General features: G+C 34.0%; 1 long non-coding RNA gene across 1 annotated transcript; it reads right to left on the bottom strand.

Annotated features, from left to right (window-relative positions):
* Nucleotides 1-4,705: 4,705 nt before the first annotated feature.
* LOC135102576 (uncharacterized) lies at nucleotides 4,706-7,765 on the bottom strand. Its single transcript, XR_010269681.1, has 2 exons — nucleotides 6,805-7,765; nucleotides 4,706-6,522 (listed from the first exon to the last, which is right to left on the bottom strand). It is a non-coding gene; the product is annotated as an uncharacterized LOC135102576 (long non-coding RNA).
* Between the last annotated feature and the right edge of the window lie 1,453 nt (nucleotides 7,766-9,218).

Genomic DNA, 9,218 nt, shown 5'->3' on the forward strand with positions numbered 1-9,218 from the left:
TAGAGGCAAGAAAAAGGGCAAACAGGGTACTAGGATTAATTTTTAGGAGCGTTAAAAGTACAAGCTCAGAAGTAATATTAAAGTTATATTTGGCGTTGCTCAAGCCTTACCTAGACTACGCAGTTTTGATCCCCATATTACATATATGATATATGTCTATTACAATCAGAATAAAGGAGAATGACAAAAAGGATACAGGTGATTAGGAGTATTCCTTACGAAGCAAAACTGGAGCTGTTAAATTTACATTCTTTGGATTGACGTAGGTTAAGAGAGGACCTAATAGAAGTTTTTAATTGGTATAAGAGTTCTAAGGGATACGTAAGCAAAATACTTAGGATCAGTAACCGGGATAGAATCAAGAAATAACGGATTCAAGCTCGAAAAATTTAGGTTTAAAAAGTATATAGGAAAGAATTGGTTCTCAAATAGAGTGATCAATGAATGGAGCGGACTCAATAATAAAGTTGTTAGTGCAAAGTCTTTAGGGAGCATTAAGAAAAGATTAGACACATGTAAGGATGATGATGATAGGTGGAAATAAGTAGGAATATTTCATACAGGGACTGCCACGTGTAGGCCAGATGGCTTCTTACAGCTTCTTTTAATTCTTAGGTTCTTATGTTGTGATGAGTGTTTTTAAGCGTGTTAGGCACCAAACACTAAAAAAGCACGGAAATCACCCTAGGTATATAGGATTACAGAACAACATTACGAAAAACGTGTCTTTTCAGTGTTTTCGAGCTTCTGAAGTACCAAAACGCTAAAACGTATGCAAAACCCTTTTATGGAGAGAAAAAGAAAAACAAGTATTTTGAGTGTTTTCAGAGTTGTTAAGTAGAAAAACTCGAAAATGCATGCAAAATAAACTATATGGGAAAATAAAAAAAAAATACGAAAAACATGTAATATGAGTGTTTAAGAATTTCTTAATACCACTCTATATGAAGAAACAGAACATTACCAAAACCGTGTTTGGGGATCAGTATTAGGGCCATTAGGGATCAGTATTAGGGCCATTATTAGGGCCATTATTATTTCTAATATATATCAATGACTTGGATAGTGGAATTAGTAGCGATGTTAGTAAATTTGCGGATGACACAAAGATAGGTAGATTAATTAGGTCAGAAGCGGATGCCATCGCCTTGCAGACAGACTTAGATAGAATGAATGAATGGACGGATAGATGGCAAATGCAATTTAATATCAATAAATGCAAAGTGCTTAGCGTAGGTAGAGGAAACCCACACAATAGGTACACATTAAACACCCAAACTCTGGTAGGTACAGGGTACGAGAAAGATTTAGGAGTTATAGTTAGCTCTGAACTCCGTCTAGGGAAACAATGCATAGAAGCCAGAAACAAGGCAAATAGGGTACTAGGATTCATTTTTAGGAGTGTTAAAAGTAGAAGGCCGGAAGTAATATTAAAGTTATACTTGGCGCTGGTCAGACCTCATCTAGACTACGCTGTGCAGTTCTGGTCCCCACATTACAGGAAAGATATAGGTCTATTAGAATCAGTACAGAGGAGAATGACTAAAAGGTTACAGGGGATGAGGAGTATTCCTTACGAAGCGAGGTTGAAGCGGTTAAATTTACATTCTCTAGAGAGACGTAGGTTAAGAGGGGACCTGATAGAAGTCTTTAAGTGGTATAGGGGTTATAACAAGGGAGATGTAAGCAAAATTCTTAGGATCAGCAACCAAGGTAGAACAAGAAATAACGGGTTCAAGCTTGAAAAATTTAGGTTTAGGAAGGAGATAGGAAAAAATTGGTTCTCAAATAGAGTGGTAGATGAGTGGAACGGACTCAGTAATCATGTAGTTAGTGCCAGGACACTAGAGAGCTTTAAGAGAAGATTAGACAAGTTTATGGATGGGGATAACAGATGGAAATAGGTAGGAGTGTTTCATACAGGGACTGCCACGTGTAAGCCTGGTCGCTTCTTGCAGCTTCCCTTATTTCTTATGTTCTTATGTTCTTATGTGTTATTTAAGTGTTTTTTACATTCTTTGGTACCAAAACGCCAAAATGCATGCAGAGGCTTTTTTATATAAGGAAACAAAACATTACAAGAAACGTATGTTCAGATTTTTTTGTATGTGCATTTTTAGGAATCAAAAACATAAAAAGCGTGAAAATTACAATATATAAGAAATGAAAATTATATTATCATAAAATGTTTGTTTTGAGTGTTTTTCAGCCTCTCAAGCACCAAAACCTTAAAAACTATGCAAAACACTCTTTATGGAGAAAAAAATTATTACCAAAAACATTTTTTTATTTTATTATTATTATTATTATTTTAGTTTGTTCCATAGGAAAAAAAAAAAACGGAAAAATGCTGAAAAGTACCCTATATAAGGAATCGAAAAGACCTTACGAGAAACGTGTATTATGAGTATTTTCGAGCTTTTCAGGTACCATAACTCGAAATCGCATTAATATCACTCTATATGGAGAAACAGAATTACTTTCACCAAAAAAACGTGTAATTTAAGAGTTTTCACATTGTTAGCTACCAAAATGACAAAATACATACAAAGCCCCTTATATGGGGAAACGACATTACCAGAGACGTGTCTTTTGAGTTTTTGTTGTGCATGTTAGGTACGAAAACGCTAAAAAGCATGGAAATCACGCTATATAGGAAAAGAAAACAAAATGATCAAAAAGTATCTTTGATTTTCCTTTTTTTCAGCTTTTTTGGTACCAAAACGCTAAAAAGCTTCCGAAACACTTTTTATGTGGAAACATAATAACATTATGAAAAACAAGATTTTTTTTATAGTTTTTTTGAGCTTGATATGTAGTAAAAACGAAAAAAAAAATGCATGCAATGTACCCATAATGGGAAAACATAAAGCATAAAACATAGCTTTTTAGTTACCAAAATGCTGAAACGCATAAAAAAAAAAAAAAGAATGACATTACCAAAAACCCGTATTTTAATTGTATTTCACATTGTAAGGTAGTAAACGCCAAATTCCATGCAAGGCACCCTATATGAAGAAAAAAAAAAAAAAATAAAAAAAATAAAAAAAAATATATATATATATATATATATATATATATATATATATATATATATATATATATATATATATATATATATATATATATATATATATATATATATATATATATATATATATATATATATATATATATATATATATATATATATATATATATATATATATATATATATATATATATATATATATATATATATATATAATAAACTTTTTGATAATATTGTTTTCTTTTCCTATATAGCGTGATTTCTAGGCTTTTTAGCGTTTTCGTACCTAACATGCACAACAAAAACTCAAAAGACACGTCTCTGGTAATATCGTTTCCCCATATAAGGGGTTTATGAGCAATTTAGCCATCAAAATGCTAAAAAGCATTTAAGGCACACTATATGAGAAAACAAACATTACCAAACAAAACAAACAAACATTACCAAAAACGAAACTTTTGAGTTTTTTTTTGCGGTACTTCCGTACCAAAACATGCATAAAAAAAAAATATGGAAAAATAGAATAATAAAAAAAAAGTATTTTTATGTTTTTGAGCTTGTTTTCTACCAAAACGCCAAAATTAATGCAAAATATAGTATATAAGGAAACAAAAAGTACGTTACCAGAGACGTGTAATATGAGCGCTTTTGAGGTGTCTAGATATCAAGACAGTAAAACGAATTGAGAAACATTGAGAAACAGAATAATAACACTAAAAACATGCATTTTGAGCGTTTCACATTGATAAGTACCAAAAAGTCAAGATGCATATAACGCACCCTATATGGGGAAAAAAGCATTTAAAAAAACAGGTCTTTTGAGAGTTTTTGAGCTTCTAACGTACGAAAAAGCTAAACGAAAGGACATTACGAGCAACGTCTATTATAAGAGTTTATGAGTGTTTCTTAGGTACCAAAATGCTAAAAAGTATATACAGTACTCCTTATCAAGAAAGAAAACAACATTACCAAAAACGTGTGTTTTCATTTTTTTATTTATTAATTTTTTTTATTGTTCGCTTCAAAATGCAAAAGTGGAAAATGCAAAAAAAAAAAAAAAAACCGACAAAATGCATGAAAAAGTGCGTTATATGGGGAAAGGAAACAAGGCGCGTGAATTTTGGGAGGTTTTGAGAATGTTAGCACCCAAACGCTAAAAGGCCTGGAAATCATCCTATATGGGAACAGAAAACAACATTACAAAAAACTTGTCTTTTGAGTGTTTTTGAACTTCTTATACAAAAGAACCTTTATGAAAATACAGAATAACATTACCAAAAAAACAAGAATTTCGAGTGTTTTTGAGCTTCTTACGTACGAAGATGCATCCAGAGTACTCTCTATGAAGAAACAAAAGGTCATTACCAGAGACATGTATAATGTGTGTTTTTGAGCTGCTTCAATACCAAAACGCTAAAACACATGAACAGTACTCTCTCTATATGTAGAAATAGAACAACATAACCAAAAACGTGTATTTTGTGTCTGTTTCACATTGTTAGGTACCAACGCCAAAATGCATGAAAAGCACCTTATATGGAAAAGATAACGAGATTTCCAGAAACATGTCTTTTCAGTATGTTTGACCGTGTCAAGCACCGAAACGCTATAAAAAAATAAAAAAAATGGAACACACTCTAAATGGTAAAAAGGAAAGAAAAAAAAAAAACCATTGCCAAAAAATGTCTATTTTCAGCGTTTTTTTTTTAACTAGTTACGTAACAAAACACAAAACCTCATGCAAAACACATTTTTATGGAAAAATAATAACAATACTAAACACAAGTATTTTGTGTATTTTTTAGCCTTTTACGTAGAAAAACGCCAAAATGCATGGAAAGCACCATATACAGGGAAATGAAAAGACATTACGAGAAAGGTGTATTATGAATGTTTTTGACCTTCTTAAGTACTCGTACCAAAACGCTAAATCACATGAGTAGTACTCCATATGAAAAAAAAAAAAACTTTACCAAAAACGTGTATTTAAAATGTGTTCACATTGTTAGGTACCAAAATGCCAAAATGCATACAAAGCGCCCTATATAGTGACACGAAACGACATTACCAGAAACGTGTCTTTTAAATTTTCTTTTTTTTTTTTTTGCATGTTAAGCACCAAAACGGTTGAAAAAATGGAAATCACCCAACATAGAATAACAAAACAACTTTACCCATAGCGTCTATTTTTTTTTCTACTTCACCAAAATGATAAAACACCTAGAAAACACCGCTTATGGAGAAATGGAATAACATTACCAAAACATGTATGTTGAGTGTTCTTGAGTTTATTACGTAGAAAAACGCAAAAAAAAAAAAAAAAAAACCGTATATGGAGGAACAAAAAAGATAATTTTAATAATTTTAAGCCTATTGAGTACCAAAAGACATAAACGCATTAATACCACTCTATATAGAGAAACAAAACATTACCAAAATCGTGTAATTTAAGTTACCAAAACATGCAAAGCCCATTATAAGGAGAAATTAAATGAAATTACAAGAAATCTATTTTTTCAGTGTTTTTGTGCATGATAGGTACCAAACGTAAAAAGAAAGGAAAGCACCTTATATGGGAATAAACAAAAAACAAAAAAAACATTACCAAAAACTTCTTTTTTTTTTGAGTGTTTTCAAACTACTTACGTACAAAAACACTTAAATACATGCAAACGAGGGAACGAAATGACATTACAAGAGACGTGTATTGTAAGTGTTTTTGATCTTAGGTACCAAAATGCTAAAATGCATTAATAGAACTCTAAATGGAGAAACAAAACAACATTAACAAAAATATATATTTTGAGTGTATTTTACTTTATTACGTACCATAACGCCAAAATGCATGGAAAGGACTCAGGGTCTAATATGATTCTGAACAAGGAAGATGGGACACACACACACACACACACACACACACACACACACACACACACACACACACACACACCTCTTCAATTACACTAATTTGAATGATATAAATTTTAAAAACATGATCCAAAGTCGAGATTATAACATTGCCGGGCCTCTAATCCTGTACGTGAGGCCTCTGACATGCCTTCCCAGCTGGGATCTCTGAGTACTACTTACAGCACAGCATATCAATACAAATTTGAAAATTTAATATCTTCATGAGTTACTTCTGACAGAAAGATTACCACACAACATCAGACACACCAAAATCTACCATAAAAAAAAAAAAAAAATAATAATAATAAATAGAAAAAAATAAATTTCTGCCAGTGCGATAAAGCTGTAATTCTGGAGGAGAACAATTATTATGGAGGAGAACATATTATCTGCAGACAGTTTCAGATCTACCATCCTAAGGATTGCACTGCTGACCTTCACTTCCTGAGTAACAGCTCAAGGCGACAAACACCAGTCACCTTTTCCCGGAAAGTTGACAGACTGTGGCAGAAGGTGGCGTTGTGGTTATTCCACGAGAGTGAGAGCAGTCCTCCATCCCCTATGTTGGTCACTAATCTCATCTGCAACAAGTACTAGTAATTAATAACTTATGAAAATAACTGTAATCGCCTGCTGCATCTATATACTCGTCAAGGTGTTGGAATACTGTAAACTCTTGTTCTGGGTACACTGTCTTGTTTATTCCTTCATGACATCAGCATATCTCAGTACAACTCGTTTCTGCCGACAAATACATGACTACATAATACAATAATAATATATCTACGCCTATATAACATAATAACCACACAAATTCTATGTACAAAGCAATTGCTGACTCAGTAAAAATCAATGTTACTCACCAAAGCATATTCCTTCCAAAATTCATTGCAGCGGCTCCTAATCAGATCTCTATGGTGCACCATACACCTTACTACATCTCAGGTACACTATGAAAGGCTGTCAATCAAAGGGTGGAGGGGCAGATCTCCAAATAAGGGGAACTGAGCGGCGTGCGACCTGCTCCAAACGCGTCCCTCTGTCTCCTCAACTCTCTCTCAACATGCCAAGTGGGGCATGGATGCCCGCTAGCTAATTTCATTTATCGCTTCTATTCATTAGCCACTGCTCATGCTTACATCATATTATGGTCATATTACAGGAAATGTTAGTTACAATATTATACAGCTTATTATACAATATCAATTACATATAAATGACATTCTTTTGTTATGTTGTATTGAAAAACATGGTGTAATAATGTACACATAGCGACTCCATCTAGAAAACGGTTTGAGGGTAAACTAATCTATCATCAATATGTGGCGCTAACACCACCCTCCTTGAATCCTTCAGGACTTCAACACAAAAAACTACAAAATAATGAAATTCTCATAATACATTCTCAATTCTAAGTAAACATATAATTACATTAGCTTATCCTAAATATTGGTTCTTACACTGTAACATCCTTCTTTCATGCAATCATTGTCACCTTCATAAAGTAAAACCAGTTTGGATGGTGGTCTGTCGAAGACTGATTTTCCTCTCCTGACTGTTACACTCCTTACTAATCCGTCACGACCCATCTTGACTGCATCTACTCTACCAACAGGCCAATGGCATCTAGAAGAGTTTTCTTTCATCATTAATAAACATCTCCTACTTGTAGGTTCCTACTTGTAATAAGCCACTTCTGTCTTTCTTGCAATGTTAACAAATACTCACGTAACCACCTCTTGCAGAATATATCAGCAAATTACTGAACCTGCCTGCATCTCTCTCTACAATACATGTCTGTCTGATCTATTTTGCCCACAACAAGGAGACTACTTCTCATTATTAGAAGATGGTTAGGGTTCAGTAGTTCAAGATCATGGTGATCACTGGAATTGTTAGTTAGAGGCCTACCGTTTATTACTGCCTCTACTTCACACATCAAAGTATTTAATCCTTCATCAGTCAATACCTGTTCTTTTGTTACTGTATTTAACACCTTTCTCACCGTCCTGATTTGTCTTTCCCATACACCACCATGATGAGATGCATGTGGAGTGTTGAAAATCCAATCTATATTTTTCTGCAGGAGAGATTCACTGATAGCAGATTGATTCCAAGCCTTCATTGCTTCTCTCAGTTCTGTTTCTGCTCCTTCGAAGTTTGTTTCCCTGTCACCACGAATGGATTGTACCTGCCCTCTCCTTGCTATGAACCTTCTTAGAGCATTGATAAAGCAATCTGTTGCCAGTGATTCAGCAACTTCAATATGAATTGCATGAGTAGTCAAACATGTGAAAATGACTCCATAGCATTTTACTTGACTTCTTCCTCTCTTTGTATAAAATGGTCCAATACAATCCACTCCAACGCTAGTGAATGGAGGCTCACAGGGATAAACTGTGTCTCCTGGAAGACTGGCCATTAGTTGCTGAACCACTGGTACTTGTTATCTGCGGCACCTGATACAATCTCTGACTACCTTCCGTACAGTGTTATAACCTTTAATAATCCAATACTTTTGTCTAAGTGAGCTCAATACATGTTCCCTTCCTTGATGTCCTACATTCTCATGACATTCCTTGACTATGAGCTGGGTTATACTATGCTTTCCTGTTAAAATCATTGGATGTTTGCTATCAAAGCTGAGTGTGAACTCTGACAGTCTGCCTCCTACTCTAAGAAGTCCTTCATGCAATACTGGGTGCAATTTACAAAGAGGACTACTTTTCTTGATTCTCTCTCCATTGCTTAAAGCTGTTATCTCATCTGAGAAAGACTGCTTTTGAACAATTTTTAAAACAGCCTTTTCTGTTTCATCTCATTCCTTGACTGTTAGAAGTTTAGGGAACTTAACATTGTTCTTCTTCAACAAAGCAGTCCTCACACGCATCAACCATGCTACTGCTTTTTTGAGTTCATGCCAACTTGAGTAATACTACAGAAACCTCCTGATGGGATCATTAGCTGGATAACAGTCCTCTCTTTGTCAATGGTCTTTCCTTGTGCATCAAAGATACTGTAAAGACATCCTTCTCTATGTTCCAGTGAATGCTTAATGCCTTTTCAATTGGAAGTGAGTCACGACACAAGTCTAACTCCTTAACATTTTTCCACGTTGTTCTGCTTGCAGAGACTCTAACAGTTTTATACTATTGCTGGCAAATTTTGTCAGATCTAATCAACCTTTTACACAACTTAACAACCTTAACTAATTCTTCCTCTGTCTCAGCTGATGTAAGGCAGTCATCTATATAAAGGCTATTCAATACCGTCTGTT

Source organism: Scylla paramamosain, chromosome 8, assembly GCF_035594125.1.
Source record: "Scylla paramamosain isolate STU-SP2022 chromosome 8, ASM3559412v1, whole genome shotgun sequence".
Classification (NCBI taxonomy): domain Eukaryota; kingdom Metazoa; phylum Arthropoda; class Malacostraca; order Decapoda; family Portunidae; genus Scylla; species Scylla paramamosain.